The sequence below is a fragment of the Lagopus muta genome, chromosome 4 (genome assembly GCF_023343835.1).
Source record: "Lagopus muta isolate bLagMut1 chromosome 4, bLagMut1 primary, whole genome shotgun sequence".
In the NCBI taxonomy this organism is placed as follows: domain Eukaryota; kingdom Metazoa; phylum Chordata; class Aves; order Galliformes; family Phasianidae; genus Lagopus; species Lagopus muta.
In genome coordinates this window covers 5,786,561-5,801,334 of record NC_064436.1, presented here as the reverse complement: position 1 = coordinate 5,801,334, position 14,774 = coordinate 5,786,561, and the positions used below count along the sequence as shown (strand labels likewise).

The window sequence follows — 14,774 nt, the reverse complement described above, 5'->3', positions numbered from 1 at the left end:
AATGTTTCTGGCCTTGTGATGGAGATGGGTGGGTTGAATTCTGCCCATTGCTTAAGACTCACAGAAGCGCTTTTGCAAATGGCAGCGAGGAAAAATAAGCTCTAATTTCCATAGTTAGCAGAAAGAGGAACAAACACGAGGAAGAGTTGGCACATCCTCAGCAAGAATCGGTTTTCTTGTGCAAACTGGGCCAGAGGTGAAGATCCAGAGTGAGGAAGACAAGTAACTTCATCCCCAAAGGCCACCAGTGGGGACCCTCACTGCATATGACTCATGAGCCAAGGAGAGGGACTTTATGTAAATGAATTCCTGGAAAAATAATGAATATGTAGATGGTTCCAGGAAATGTATTGAATATGTATGAGCTTGGCTTAGAAATATGTAATGCTTCTACTTCCTGGTATGCAGGGTAGGCAGAAGGATCCCCCCTTGCATCCGGCGTGTGCACTGCTGAAATAAGGGTACCTTCTCTTATAACTACTTTGTGGTTATGGACTCTGAATCTGTGAGTCTCTTGTTCCACTGTTTTTAGGTGTTACAACAGAGAATGATCACGATTGGGTAATGCTATTGGTTTATTTGCCTGGTGTTCCTAAGCAAAACACAAGCACAGTAAATAACTTCCTGCTGCTGGAATATTTTCAAGTAACAGTGAGTTGTTATCCTATTAGTTTCCTTAGTTTAAAAGGGAATAGTCATTCTTCATGAATTTATGAGCAGATTATTGCTCTTATGCACGTACGTTTCTTTGTCTGCAAGACAGAGTAATCAATAACACAACATACTAATAAATAATATTCCTTACTGAACTTCTCTAAACCTCACTGCGTGTGGTGGGCAGGGAAAATAAAAACAAAAGCAAAGCAAAATTTATCTAAAGCCTCTAAAGCCATCAGATCCTCAAGTCTCGAAGAGGAGATGGTGTTATTTAGAAGTTCATCTGAGTATCTTTTTAAATAGGTTTTGTATCTGCTGATGCTTGTTGGACAGCTTTCTTTGTGTGAAGATTGTGATTGACGTGACCTTGTCTTTTGGGCACAATTATTTCTTGTAATATTATACTGTGCTGAAGATGTGTATTATCTCCTGTGCAGATACTCAGACTGAAGGCAACATTAATACCTTCATTTTTAGCCACCGTAAATCAGAACATAATTTTCCAGCTGTTGAAAATGATCTTGAAGGAATTTGTTAGGAGAGCTCCAACAAGATAATGCTAACCTCTAAAGCATAGCATAATGCTTCCAGAGGAGAAAACGCTGCAGTTCACCCCAAGGGTGACTGTGTTTCAGTGCAGTCCATTGTTTTTCATTGTGGCATCTCATCTGTTAAGCTTTGAATCTATACTGGAGACCTTTCAAATAATGAATCTCCACGGGCATGGTTCATTGCCATTTATAGCAGTATGCCAAATGACAGGTGCTGTTTAGACATGGTCAAAAAAGAACACTTCCCATGTTTAGCAGAAAAATCAAAAGCTTTTATTAATTGTTTTGACTAATTTATTTGACTAATTTGACTAATTAGTAATTGTCTTAATGGGACCATTCTGAAACAGCAAAACAGCATTTGTGCAGCAATGGCAATGCTTGATCTTTTCCAGCACAAAGTGCCTGAACCACCTTGTGTTATCATCAGTGTAAACTGGTAAACTCACAGTGTCCTAAAATGGTTTTAACATCTTTGCCCTCAGAGTTTTGCTGTGTTGAAGATTTGATATTCATGCAAATTGAACCTTACTGAGTGTTTTGCAGATACCTGGTGTTGGCAGACTCTAGAGTTAACTGCAGCTTTAGTGAGTAGAATTCTTATGTCCTTAGAGAATGCATGAGGATGAGACATGGATGATCTTTAACCTTGAAAGTGGTAAACTGTTCTTTGAATACAAAAAACACCTCAACACTTGTCTCAATTTATTCAGTCTTTTCTAAATCTCTCTATGCATACGTGTGTATGTAAAAGTAAACTTCATTTATTTTTATCTACTGTTCTGCATAGACACAAAGGGATTTAGTTCTAGAAGTTATATAAGAGGAGTATACTTGTATCCTTGCACTGAAGTGAACTGCCTATGCATCTGTAAGAAACAAGGTGCTGTGTCAGTTGCTTTACTGAATGTGTTGGTTGAGCTAAACTAACTTCAAGTAGTAACTTTAGACCAGAAGTTATACAAGCAAGACATATCCAACTTTTTGTGACCAAATGACTGCTGTGGTTTTTCAAAATACTCATTCTCTACTGTAACCTCTGTTGTTGGATTTCTTGTTTACACCTTGGGCAGAAGCTGCGAAGCTTGGACCACTGCTAAGTACGTGTTATTAATCAACTTGTTGCATCAGTTGCTGATTCAGTTTTGAGCTGTCCTAAAAGTAGTTCAAGGTATGGCACATTTTTTTGGAGAATGTTAAAAGTAAACTGTAATATTCAGTTCTATTTGAACAGGAAAAGCACTCATAGTATCTCAAGAGAGACTGTTAATATTGGCTGTTTTCTTACATTTTCAGGACAGATGAAGGGAACTGTATTTATCTCATTCTGTCTCTTAAAACCATTCTTCCTCCACTCTAAGTATTCCTGGGAAAGCTTGTCTCAGCTGTTAAACTGCTCTTTAAAAGCCAATGTATAAATTCAATATAAATGCTGTGTATAATAGCTGATATAAACGTATAAGAACTGGCAGATATGAGTGAAGTTTTGAAATGTCTGCTTCCCAGATTTCTGAAGGAGTTCTTGCCAGTTGTCTTAGGTAGGGTTGACAAACTATGGACAGGGACCATATTTCCTTTTTCAGAAGGTTTTCCTTCCTTTGCTGAATTTGACAGTGACTTTCATTTTGTATTTGGCTATGACAGTATTGACCCCCTAGAAACAGTACTAAAAGATTTAATTATGTATGTAGAATTTGGGGTGTAGTGAGAGGTATCTGGAATCAAAGCTTTTCCAATGGCTTCCTGGCATGACAGTGTGCAAATACTGGAGATGAAGGCCTTTCCTTCAGAAGGGTTTTGTTTCCCTACGGTCTTTTTGTCTATTATGTTTGTATTTTCACACTGATTAAGGCAACACTGTAAAGCAAAAGTAGCAGCAGTCACATTTGCGTAGCTTTACAGAACAAAAAACGAGAGCAAGCAACAGAAATGGGGAGTAAGCAGTAGGATGTAAACAGATAATAGAGGTCTGCAAGAAGAACATGGAAGCTACTGTGCTGTTGGCTGGCACTTGTAGATGGAGCTGAGCTGACTTCTGGGAAATGGCTGCAGTGGAGTTAAAGGGAGCAGAGTGTTTGCAGTATAGCCTTTGCTGTTCTCAGCAACCAGCAGTGCCAGTGAATGCAAAGCTGTTCTGACAAGCCTCCTTGAAACACAGGTGCATCTTTTTATCTCTTGGGATGCATATGTTATCCCAGACTCCTTTATTCTGCCTTGGATCAGCTGAGGACATTCTGATGCTCTTTTGTTTGAAACTTGCATAAAACTCCATATTCTGGATGAGTTTAGTTCAATGAGATAATCTTTAAATGTTTCTGTGTTGTTGTGGAAATTAGGTTATTCCTAGGCTTATGCTATATCTTGCAAGTTAACCTCTTCTATTGCTTCACCTTTGTTACTAGAGGTAAAGAAGAACATTGGCTTCAATGTTAGTAAGATTCCAGTAGGATCCCAGGCTGAAGTCAGCTGGTGGGGTGGCCCTCATTTGTTGATTCAGAGTAGGGTTGAACCTTCTGCTCATTTTTGAGTTGTTTTTTTCTTTTTCAATTCAAGCATACATTGTTTTATAGAATGACTTAAAAGCGGTGACACTAAATCTTATACATATTTAGCTGACCAGCTTCCACTGTCATAAATCTAGATCTGCCCCTTGGGTTTATTGTGAGATGATTCCCTGCAGTTTTGCCATACCTGTTGTTAGAGGGTGAGTGAAGGGAAATTGTACCAAGGTCGTCCTGATGCCCTTAAGTTTTGAAACCCTGCACTAATCTGAAACAGCCTTATATATTCCTGATAGGTTGGATTTGAGGATTTAGATTTCAGTTTCAAACTGGGAATGAAAGATAGATTATGTCTCACAGTTTAAACTAGGAGTGAAAGATAAATTGTGTCTCACATCAAGTTAGTGTTGAGATGATAGTTTCACAACCCTGTTTTCTCCATGTATTTTCCTGCAAATAGCCTGTAGTTGCTATTTCCATATTGGTTGTTTCTTTTTTATTTGTTACTTGTTTGTTTCCTCTTATAGTTTAGTTTCATTTTTAGAAGTTAATTCCAAAACACGTTCTGGCATTGGTTTCAACATGAGATTGGAAAGGAGTAATAATTCTGACTCCTGGCTACTTTGTCTACTTCCATTGACTTCATAGGATAAGCACAACTAGTATGATCAAATGTTTCCTGATCTGTAAAGTTATTTGTAGCCACATATGAGGCAAGGGTGAAAAAAGCCAACGGATACCAACCTTACTTCTACCTACTGATTTTGTAGGAACTGTCTCTGAATGAAATAGGAATTAGTAGGATCATTGGAGTTAATATTTAGAAAGAAACACCAGATGTTTTGCTGTTCTAGGGCTAAATTTTGAAAGTGGGGAAATAGTTGTTTTTGTTTTTGAAACTATAAGAACAACTGTTTTTTGACTGGCGACAAAACTAACTTTTCTGTTGCTGAGGACAGTAGCTGAACTGTCTGAGAACTCAACATGTGCATAATAATCCTTTGGAGAAGACAATGTTGGAGGCCCAGAGTTTGCATGAAGTATAGAGAATATACTCATGTGCATAAGGAGAACCATTCTGTTTCCTGTAAGTGCAGACAGCTGGAATACCCCTCATTTCCCCTTTGTTCAAATATTGCTGTGCTCAAAGCTTCCTTGAACAAACCTGTAAATGATACCCTGAATAGTCATGATCATTCAGCGTTAATTCCTATTAGCTGATCAAGGTGATGTGGGCAAATACCCTGCTGAGAAAATATTCTGGATATCATGGGTGAATCTCAGTGGGACATTTGGCACTGTTCCTGTACAACTGCAGCACAGGATTCAGAGGCTTATTTGAAGAGCTGACATTGATTCAATGTGTGCTTAGGTACGTGAAGTTTGCTGTGTTGCTTTCTATGATCTATTACTCTGTGTAATGACACTCGGTATAGTGAGTGGAGTGCTGTATTATACATATGAGGCTTGCAAAAATGTACTTGTAAAGGAACAGCTGATGTTTGATTCATAAGGCTATGCATTTTAAAATAAATCTGGTGTTTAAATAGACCATTTAATCACTGTCACATATCACTAAAAGAATTCTCTGTTATGAGTGTTTGAACAGATGACCTCTAAATAGGAATATTCCTAAGTGCTGAAAAAACAGGTATTGAGACCTCCATTAGCTGAAGTGAAATTTCTTAAAAATATTCATACTGCTGTTCAAGCTGGGGCATGGCTGCAATTTTGAGCATCCTAGTCATGTTATTTTGAGGCAACTCTTTTTTGTTGTCTAGAAAGAGATTTGTGTCTCTAAGATGGTGGAGTTGTTGAGCTCTAGCTATTACCAGGCAGTGCAAAATGGAGACAATCTGTTGCACATAATAAACATCTCTCCTTATTGTCTTACTGTCTTATGCCACAGCATCTAACCGAGCCTCTAGCTTGCATTTAAAAAAAAACAGTGGATACAAGAAAATGAGCAGTCCAGTAAGAGATAAATTAGCATATACAGCGTTCATTCCCGGCCTTCTGAAATATTTTGTAGGGTATGGAAGAAACAGCTTTGGAAAAAAAAGGCATCCAAGTTACAGTAAGAAAGCGTAAGAGATAACCATCTAGAAAATTGCAGCTTTTTCTACCATGATGACTCTGTCAACACGATATCTCTAACCACAGAGAGATTAAAATACAAACTTCTCTGCGTGGGAAAAAATACACGTTTATAAAGTCTGTGTCTTAAGTAGTACATTTTTAGGAAGAGTCGAAAGTCAGATCTCTAAGTCATGTTCACGTAATTCTCTGTAGAGATTTTCTGAGTTCCTTTATATTCATGACAGGATTTTCAAGGACAGATGTTACTTTCTTCTTAACCTGGGTCTGTGTGGGATTACATATCATGTCCACAGTGCTCCATGTCCCGTACAGAAAGCTAAGGTAAGGAGTGATACTCTTAGTTCATTGATATGGTATGTTATTCTTATCTTTTCACAGGGTCTTTAAGTATGATGAATCTTGAAAGCCATGTCAAGACTACTTGTGAGAAGGTTGCTAAGGCTTTGGGCTTTCATTCTCTGCCTAAGAGTGAGTAGCTTAACATCTTTATATTTGCCACAGACTATGAATTAAGTTAGAAAGAAATCTCATCTCTGAATACATTCATAGATGTTCAATATTAGTGGCATTTGATTCGTTATTACCAAGAGATTTATTTGCAGATTCTTGTTACCTGGACAACAGGAATGGTCTTTGCAGCATGCAAAACTTGGAAGGCTGGCTGCACTTCAGCACTCTGGTTTCATGCAGTAGAAAATGAAATACATACCCATGTGGAATATGCATTATTCTAACCTTGTAGGAGCATTATATTGCACATTAAATCACCAGAGCTCTTTGGCTGTGTGATTCTTACAAGCTTAACCTTAAATTATGTGCATTCTGGTTAACTGCTTCGTAGTGGGATCAATTTCTAGGAGATCAATATTTTGCTTGTCTCAGAAGGCAGTTTAAAACCTTGCTTGTCCCATATTGTTTTTATTCTTTTAAACAGCATTTGTTGAAATGGCTTTTAATTCCTTTGATTTCAGTGGCAAGCAATCATAACAAGAGATTTGAATGGAAATGGCAGAATGAGAAGCTGCATTTCAATGGCTTTTAGTAATACTCTACAAAAGTGTCCAGCCACTGCTTCCTGTTTTATAGTAAGATTGGTTCAGTATAAACTGATATGGAGAAGTTTTGAAGGTGTGAATTGTATTTTTTCTTCTGATAAATGTGTACGTTATTCATTTTGAACTTCAATCCAGCTGCCATTGAAGTCATTGATAATGCTGCCATCGATTCGTATAGTGCAGAAGTGGACTTATAATGAGCTACTTAACGTGTCATTTATCTAAGCTGTCACTGCTTGAAAGGGGTAGGAAAAGACTGGTAGAGTGTCTGAAGGGTCTGTAAATGTAATCAAAGAAACCACATTTTGTGTGAGAAGCTGTTTCAGCTCGGTCTCTTTCATCTGTAGAAACCTGAGAGAATTTGTTTAGTAGATTCTGGCAACAAAAACGCAGTCAACTGCAGTGTTTAGAATGACCCTGCAGAAAAAAAGAGACAGCTGAGTGATTTCACAGGTAGGCAGATACATTTCAGGACTTTTAAGCTCTTCAAGTTCTGTCACAGAACTTCTGATGTAAAAGTCTTGTTTGTAAACCATTTCTAACTTGGTATTTTAATCTGTGCAGTAATGGACTCGTACCTTGGAAAAGATTTGAAAATATATTCTCTAGTATTGCACATGTATTTTGGACGAGTGATGATTGTGTAAAACAATAGCTATGTTTTGTTATGCTGTGTTTTAATATGAAGATTAATGTGGAGATTCTCTTTACATTTCCTGTTCACAATGTTCAGAATTGCAGAATTATATAACCTGATCTTAAATGAAAGAGCATATTTTCAATTGTTTCTCTCAGCTTCTAAAATTAAATCTGGTTAAATGGTGTGCACAAAGAGATACCACTTCAACAAAGGTTTTATGGAAAAGTTTCCCTATAAACTAACATTTCTTGAGTATGGGGATTCTGAAAACTGGTTCTGGAGCAAGTACAACAGCAGTAATCAAAACTTGGCCAGGTCCCATCATAACTCTTCAGTTCTGGTGAACATTAGTTGTGGAGGACTTAGCTGCATAGGCTGGCTCTGCTGCACGTTTTCATGTCCTATGTATAATAAATGAGTTGTCAGTGAATGCATCATCTGGGCTATTAGTCAGCGTCTTCAAGCTCTGCCATATCTTTTCTGTTACTCAGTATATACGTTGAGCACAACTGCCTGTGTTGGGTCAAAACGCCTGTCACGTGTTTGTAAAATAATGGATGAAATGTCCCTCTCTCCATTTTATTTATTTATGTCTTGTCCTGAAATTTTAGCTGATGTTTCTTTTGGTTTCTTTCCGTTTATTCAGACATGGTGTTTCACTACCATTGCTCTAGCTCCAGTTGTCATGATGGAGTACCTTTCTTATCACTGTGTCGTCCACTGTTAATTTAAGAATCCCATCAATTAAAATTCTAAGTTTTCCTTGGGTAAAAAGCATTTCTTAGGAAGACAGATGCATGGAACATCTAAAATTCCAGAACATCTTCAGGTTCATTTGCAAAATGTGCAATCCAGTGTAGTTAGGACTTTACATAAAGTATGTGTTTATGTCTGTAGTAATAGTAAGTACAGAACAAGACTTGCTTATTCTTTACATTAGCATGGGGTATCAGTGCTACAAGCTAAATTCCTGTATCCAAGTGAGCTGAAAAGGAGGGAGGGAAGATACTTTTCTCAAAAAACAGAATTTTCCATTTTCCACTTTCCCTGATGAAGGATAATTACAGTTTCAATGGGAAGACTGTTCTAAAAAATCCTGAGAATGTGTCTTACTGTGTTTGTGCTTTTTTCTTACGTGGAGGAATAGCCTGCGCTTCTGGAGACCGTTCTGAGTAAACCATGCTGGTGGGAAATTGGCTGATGTTAGAAATCATTTTGAAAAGCAATGACTTAAAATCTAAAGTGCTCGAAGGAAAGTAATTCACAGAAATTACATTTTAGGAATAGTGGCTAAAACATTATAAAAATGCAGGAGGATGTAAACCTAAATCTGACTAAAATCTAAGTGAGAATTGTAATATATAAAAAATAATCCTTTTCAAGTTGAAAAGTTTCCATGCCTTGTACTGATTTATTTATAAATGTTGTAGAGGGTGAACAAGAGAGAACAGGGATCTCAAATTTAGGACAGTGAGCTCAAAGAAAATTGACATTGATTCCTTAAATCTTGGTATTCTGAAGGTTGTCTTTAAGGCGATGCTTTATCCAATTTCTCATCAATGGGCAAAATAAATAACACACAAAAAAAATCCAACAGCACTTCCCCTACTGCTAAATCCCAAGAGGACACTGTTGTCGTCTGTGTATTCTGGCCTTGTGTTCCTAATCCAGGTGCCTATGGGCAGAGAAGGTTATTAACTAAGTTATAAGGTTTTTTGTTTCATTTTTGTGTGTGTGATGTGGGCTTTTTTTTCTGTACAGATGTCTGTTCATCTGTACATCATCATCTGTACAGATGTTTCTGTACTTCTGTGCTTACGTTCTTTGACAATGAATAAGCCTATAAGAGATTCCTGACAAGTACAAATATTTAAAAAGTCAAGAAAGGAAAAGCTCTATTGCAGAGGTAAAGAGGAAGGATAATTATGGAAAGGTAGGGACCAACTCCTTCAGGATGATTTTCTCTCTAATAATATTGAACTGGGGAAATGCAACAAGAAAGAAGTAAATCATACTTATTAGTTCATTGTTCATACTTTCTTACATCACTGTGTGTGTATGTATGTGTATATTTGCACCTAGATGTGTGTCTATGTATGTATTTCCTTGCCCCTGGTTATGCGATAATGCTGTGCAAAGTATTTTCTAACATACCAGAAAATGTACAGATGTAATATCTTAGTGGCTCTCATGGGCTGTTATTTAATCTGTTTTACCAAAAGAATTATCAGTTATGTGGCAGAAAAATTAAATGTGTCCTAAAACTAACATTTCCAGTTGCTAATCAGAATTGTAGCCTGTTTCAAAGCCTTTTGGTGTCAGAACACCCCAGTCTCTGCATCTGACCGTTAAGGATTCGGTTGTGTGTGCAAACAGGGAGGGGGAAGGTGCATGCCTCTGACTTATTGGGGTTTTGATCTTCAGAAAGAATAGGTAACGTTAGTCACTTGGTGCAGGAGAAAAAATATTAAAGAATGGAAATGATTTATTGTTATGCAAAGTATACGTTCATCACTGGTTTATACATCTGCACATTGTTATATTTTGTGCTGCTATCACAGCTTGATAAAAACAAGTACTATCAGCATGTCTGTACAAACAAACACATTCCTCATGGCATTTTCCAGTGTAAGATGCTCTTCCACTAGTTGAGGCTTGCGTTATCTTCAGACTTTCTGACTTGAAGCCACCCTACTGTTAAGTGATTCAGAAGGAATCACTCAGCCGCTCCCACGTGCAGGCAGATTCCCTTCCAGTCTCTATAAAACCTCGGTTTTATTGCTGAGCCTGAAATATCCCTTTGGCCAGTTTGAATCAGCTGACCTGGCTGTGCCCCTCAGCTTCTTGACCTCCCCCCAGCCTCCTTGCTGGTAAAGAGCTGTGAAACCCAGAAGCCCTGTTCAGAATCAGGCAGGCAGTGGTGTTAGCAACTTAATCACACGTTCAAAATGCATATGAGTCACACAGACTCCTACTAGTACAAACTCCGTTCCATCCAGAGCTAATGAACTATTAAAAGCTCTTTTTCTTTCTGAAAGATTTCTTTTCTTGCGAAATTCATCCTCAGATAGGCTGAACAAAATAATACTCCAATAACAAATCCACCATAGGTTTTTTTCGTTAACTGTGCATGCTACTTGTCTTTGCCTTCTTTGCTAACTTTAAACGCTTGATATCGTTCTCAGCTGTCTACACCAAAACATGAAATTTGACTTAGATGTCATACAACTTTAGCAGTGTGATTGAGTGGCTCATATTATTGCATTTATTGTGCATCGCCTCACATCTGACAATTCTACATTTCATCTCCAGCCCTTTATTTCTTGCCTGTATTTTCATACAAACTCACACTATTCATAGAAAATGATGCATGAATGATGAAGACAGATGAAATAACTTCATATTAAAACGTGAAAATATTTGCCCTGTTTAGGGCATCATTATTAAATTAACTAGGATACTTAAGTCTGCTGTGGCAGATTAATAGTGCAATGACTTCCTCTGAATTTTCATGCTAACTTCTTTTTTGTGTATCTACCTGTACTTGTGCCCTTATAAGCCTGTATCAAAATAAATAAATTTTTGTATTGAGAATCATGCTTCAAAAAAAGTACTTGCATTTTGTAAATGCAGTGGTCCTATGCTGAACTGATGGAATGAAATGAAGATATGGAAATTGGGTTGAAGCCAATTGAATTGGCTGATTTTGTTTTGTTTTGTTTTTTTTTGAAGAGGCCTTCTTTGGTAGCTGTCTGACACTGAAGAAACAGTGGCCCAATTTTTGCTATATCAGGCCAAATCATGGGCTGGACCTGAAGGAGGACAGGACTCCTCCCAGCCTCCCTAGATGGCTGGGAACTGGTATAAGGTGTGGACTTTGTACTGGAGTGTGGGACACATACACAGGATGTAGGGAAATCCTCAGTGCATTTATTCACATTGATTCTAGGTATGGATCTTTGATAAACAGTTCTTATTTTACAGATTCTAGAGTGTTGCAATTCTAGGTTTGGTGAAGCTGAAGCTGGGAAAACAATTGAAGTATCAAGAATTGGCATTTCCCCATCTTTAAATGCCTTTATTCAGGATGTGTTACTATAGCCATGCAGAACAACAGAGTAAAGGATTTCAGCTTTATCTTTGAAAGTTCTTCCTTCTGAAAACTGTTTTATGCTTAAGAGCTGTGCTCTACCTATATAATAACTTATTAATATTATTGAAAATTGGCTTTCTCCTGCAATTCTTCTTGGAGTAAACCCAAATCCATAGAAGTTTTGGTGGTATATTTTTATCATTGTATCACGTTTCTACTTGTGTTTAAAGTTTTAAGCCTGGTTTTCCATACGTTATTCATTTGCCTGGGAAGAAAAGCTCCATTTTGCTAGTAATATTCATATTCTATTCCCTAAGAATTCAACTTACCATCTTCCTTCCCCCCCCCCAGTGTTTGCTTGCTGTTGATAAATCATGCAATCTGTTTCAGAAAATACCTGTACATACAAGCTTACATTTCAGGATGAAACAAAAGCTAAAAGGTATTGAAGCATATGTTCAAAGCAAACTGAATTTCCTGACTCAGCAGGTTCCTAGACAGCAGTGTTCTTGTGTTGCTGGTCAGAGGTCACATCATTTATATACTGGTCCCCTGCCATGTTGAGTTACAAGGTTTGCTGATACAAACAGATGACTTTTAATGTTCATAGACTAAATTGGAGCTTTTGGTGTTTTTCGTGCTCTAACCTTTTTGCTGCTGTATGTTTGATGCTCCATTATAGCACGATTGCTTTACTTATTCTCTAGAGATTTATAGCATACTAACCTTAGGCGCACATCAGAGAAGTTAATGACAGAGACTAAATTTGATTTGTGTCTCAAGACTGTTTAGCAGATTAGAACTGCTTTTTTTACCCTTCAGTTGCCTAGAAAAGGTGATGTGCAGCTATGACATTTTGTATGAAGTGGGAGCATAAGCTTTCAGGACCAGAGATAATAAGTGGGCAGAGTCCCTTAAATCTTCTTTCTCATGCACTCTTCTGATCCCTGTCTTGCTGGGTAAATTCACATCTGTGATACTGCAGGGTGTGTATCAAGCATTTTATGTAGTGTAGCAGGTACATTTCACTTCCAGCCTTCCACAGGTAAAAGGTATCCCTGTTGCAAATTCAGTTGCAGATACTATGGTGGGATGCATTTCTTCTTTTATCATGCCGAGAAAAGTCATTTTTGTTATAAACTGTTTGAGCACCTAGAAACCTCTAGGGAGGGCTTGTTAGCTTGTCTGCTTGGAGTGTGTGCTCCAAACAGCCATAGAAGGAGAAATACTCTGTGTTCTTTATGCTTTATTTCGGGTGCAATTGCACTGATATGTATCAGAATCAGAGAATCTTTTGTTAGAGGGGACATCTGGACTACTCCAACTCCCTTGCTGAAAGCGGGCTCTCTACAGTAGTTTACACAGGAAAGCTTCCAGGCAGGTTTTGACTGTCTCAAATGAGCTATCTCTATGAGGTTTTTCCTCGTGTTCAGGTGAAGCTTTCCTGTGTCCCATTTTGTGCCCACTGTTCATTGTTCTGTCATTGGGTACTGTTGAAAAGACCTTGGCCCTGTTCACTTCATTCCTGCCCATTAGTTTATTTGTAAGCATTTTTAAGATTCCCCACCCCCCACCAAATCTTCTCTTCTCCAGTGTTTGTCATTGGCTTTTCCAAAAAAAAAATACAGAATCACAGAAAGGTTGGAATGGACCTCAAGGAAGATGGATTTCCAACCCCCTGCCACATGCAGGGTCGCCAACCTCCACATTTCATAGCAGCCCAGGCTGCCCAGGGCCCCATCCAACCTGGCCTTGAACACCTCCAGGGATGGATGGGGGCACCCACAGCCTCTCTGGGCAGCTGTTCCAGCACCTCACCACTCTCTCTGTAAATGGCTTAAAGTTCACACTTTGAATCAAGTTAAGGTGCAGGGAAAGTTAACTGCAAGCTAACTGCATAGTTATGCGACCATGTCTGTTGTTACTGTTTATTTTACCAAACTTGGAAATTGACTGATTTGGCATTCTCAGAAGCCATAGCAGCTCGAGCTCCTCAGGAGTGGTCATTCAATGACATCTGAACATTGCTGCAGTTTCTGGAGGGGGGAAAAAAAAAAAAGCAGAACCTTTTGAGGTCACAAGGCATTTTCAGAAAGAAAAGATTTGGAGCATGTGTTGTATTGGGCTTTTTTCACACTGCCTGTAAACAGAAGTGGGGTGCAAGTCTGTTTAATTCATGGCACTGAAATTGCCTGTTAGCATTATTCAGAAGCAGCGCAGTCTGTTAGCAGGGAGCGTTCAGAGCACACATTTTTGTGTGTACATAAATATAAGTGGTTTCCTTCATATACTAGAAAATGGAACAGCAATTTTGGCTATTATTTTGCAAATAAATTTGCTGGGAAGATGAATGCAAACCAATTACAAGTATGCCATTCTTAAGTTGTTTCTTGTTTGAAGGCTTTGCCATAGCCGTAATTGCTCGGAAACTAATCAGTCATAGAAATTGTCCTGTACAAATTTAGCTGCTAAGCTGATTTTCTGATTATTGTCCTTTCATGTTTTCATAAAGCTTTTGGATTAACTAATTCACAGATGAATATAGTTTTACAAACACTGTGGATGCGTTCTCGTAAACAGTTGTTAATCATTATAACGATTGTATATCATCATAATGTATGACCTCAGTCATGTCTGTTTTCTTGAAATAGTTATTACATTAATAATTCATTCTACTTTGCACTGTGTTTTAAGGGATTCCTTTTTGTTTGTGGAAGGCAAATAAAATATTTAAGGACTTACCGCAGTACCTTCCACCTAACGTTTTTGACTTTTGGAAGCAGATGGTGGAACGTTGAAGATGTTGTCTGTCATTCATTAGACATGTGGGAAATGGCATTTGAAGCAAAATGCTCTCCCTGTATCAGTGTCAGTACCTATGGAGCATGCTATACAGTACATTGAAATGCCAGGTTTTGGGATAGAACAGCTCTGCAGGGCTGTTTGTGCATTTGTTTCAAGTCTCGAATGAGTTCCAACTCCAGTTTGATCATCAGGCTGCAAACTCATTATCTTTGGTATCATATGGATGTGTACGCAAGTTTGCATATTGCCTTTAGGTTTTGGTCTTGGTCGGCAGGCTATTGGCAGGCTGTTTCTGACTGTATGATCTTGAGAAATCCTCTTAAGTTATCTCCCCTCAACTTGTTAAATTTTTAATAGATACTGATACCTATG

The 14,774-nt window shown here is 38.1% G+C and overlaps 1 protein-coding gene across 4 annotated transcripts in view; it reads left to right on the top strand.

The window, feature by feature from the left end:
• LOC125691606 (uncharacterized) overlaps positions 1–14,774 on the top strand; it is a 206,110-nt gene that overhangs the window by 44,401 nt on the left and 146,935 nt on the right. For all 4 annotated transcript variants that reach the window (XM_048941108.1, XM_048941106.1, XM_048941104.1 and 1 more), the window contains one exon: positions 6,188–6,277. The gene's annotated coding sequence lies outside the window, so the exon portion shown is untranslated. The remainder of the gene's footprint in view (positions 1–6,187; positions 6,278–14,774) is intronic.